The following is a 2,040-nucleotide window of genomic DNA, read 5'->3' as shown; positions in this document are numbered from 1 at the left end:
AGAGAGAGAGAGAGATGTTCCTCCTTGCATTATTCATACATGTCAGTCTTGTCCTCCATACTCCACCCTGTCCAGCAAAGGCCACAGTCTCACCCAGTGTCTGTTTTCTGTTGTTCCTTTCACTATTTTGGATTCTAGCACACAAAATCAATACTCACAAAAACTCAGGGAAGGTAACTAAGATGTTCTGTCCCTGAGCAGGTACTCTAAAAGTGCCTCTGGCTGGGGAACTCAAGCCCTGTTTTTTCCCCTAAGCTGACAGAAAGCTGTGGATGAGCTGAGCAGGTCAGAGCAGTTTAACCACGGGAATGTTCTGTCAAACGTTGCTAAAATTGCAGTTGCATTATTTTTTCACTCAACCTCTTGGTTATACAGTGGTGTGAAAAAGTGTTTGCCCCCTTCCTCATTTCCTGTTCCTTGGCATGTTTGTCACACGTAAGTGTTTCGGAACATCAAACCAATTAAACAAAGTCAAGGACACACAAAGTAAACACAAAATGCAATTTGTAAATGAAGGTGTATATATAAAGGTGAAAAAAAATCCAAACCATCATGGCCCTGTGTGAAAATGGATTGCCCCCCTGTTAAAAAATACTATAACTGTGGTTGTCCACACCTGATTTCAATTTCTCTAGCCACACCAGGCTGATTATTGCCACACCTGTTCACAATCAAGGCATCACTTAAATAGGAGCTGTTGACACAGTAAGGTCCACCAGAAGATCCTTAAAAGCTACACATCATGCGAGACCCAAAGAAATTCAGAAACAATTGAGAAAGAAAGTATTGAGATCATCAGTCTGGAAAGGGTTATAAAGCCATTTCCAAAGCTTTGGGAATCCAGCGAACCACAGTGAGAGCCATCATCCACAAATGGCGAAGACATGGAACAGTGGTGAACCTTCCCAGGAGTGGCCGGCCGCCCAAAATTACCCCAAGAGCGCAGCAACGACTCATCCAAGAGGTCACAAAGACCCCACAACAACGTCCAAAGAACGCAGGCTCACTTGCCTCAGTTAAGGTCAGCGTTCATGCCCTCCACATCAGGAAAAGACTGGGCAAAAATGGCCTGCATGGCAGAGTTCAAGGAGAAAACCACTGCAGAGCAAAAAGAACAAAAGCTGTCTCAATTCTCCACAACACATCTTGATGATCCCCAAGACTTTTGGGACAAAATTCTGGGGACCGATGGAGCAAAAAGTGGAACCTTTGGAAGGTGTGTGGTCCAAGTATATCTGGCGTAGAAGGAACACTGCATTTCATAAAAGAACATTATACCAACAGTAAAATATGGTTGTGGTAGTGTGATGGTCTGGGGCTGTTTTGCGCTTCAAGACCTGGAAGACTGCCGTGATAAAAGGAACTATGAATTCGGCTGTTACCAAGAGATCCTGAAGGAGAATGTCCGACCATCTGTTGTGTACTCAAGCTGAAACGAGCTTGGGTTCTGCAGCAGGACAATGATCCTAAACACACCAGCAAGTCACACCGATGGCTGAAGAAAAACAAAATGAAGACTTTGGAGTGGCCTAGCCAAAGCCTGACCTGAATCCTATTGAGATGTTGTGGTTTGACCTTAAAAAGGCGTTCATGCTCGAAAACCCTCTAATGTAACTGAATTAGGACAATTCTGCAAGATGAGTGGGCCAAAAAATCCTCCAGGACGCTGTAAAAGCCTCATTGCACGTTTACGCAAACGCTTGGTTGCAGTTGTTGCTGCTAGGGGTGGCCAACCAGTTATTAGGTTTAGGGGGCAATCTTTTTCACACAGGGCCATGATGGTCTGGATTTTTTTTCACCTTTAATAATAAAACACTTCATTTACAAATTGCATTTTGTGTTACTGGTGTCCTTGACTATTGTTTAAATTGGTTTGATGTTCCGAAACACTTAAGTGTGCACACAACATGCAAAGGAACAGGAAATGAGGAAGGGGGCAAACACTTTTTCACACCACTGTAAATAAACCAACCAATATAATCTCATTTAACTTCAAGTTTTTTTTCTACATCAGATTTTTTTTTTTTTGGGGACAGACCG

The 2,040-nt window shown here is 43.1% G+C and overlaps 1 protein-coding gene across 1 annotated transcript in view; it reads right to left on the bottom strand.

The window, feature by feature from the left end:
• si:ch1073-126c3.2 (uncharacterized) overlaps positions 1-1,126 on the bottom strand; it is a 13,410-nt gene extending 12,284 nt beyond the window's left edge. The window contains exon 1 of the transcript XR_004336027.1: positions 1,117-1,126. The gene's annotated coding sequence lies outside the window, so the exon portion shown is untranslated. The remainder of the gene's footprint in view (positions 1-1,116) is intronic.
• Between the last annotated feature and the right edge of the window lie 914 nt (positions 1,127-2,040).

Source organism: Etheostoma spectabile, chromosome 17 (genome assembly GCF_008692095.1).
Source record: "Etheostoma spectabile isolate EspeVRDwgs_2016 chromosome 17, UIUC_Espe_1.0, whole genome shotgun sequence".
Classification (NCBI taxonomy): domain Eukaryota; kingdom Metazoa; phylum Chordata; class Actinopteri; order Perciformes; family Percidae; genus Etheostoma; species Etheostoma spectabile.
This window is presented reverse-complemented; position numbering and strand designations above follow the sequence as displayed.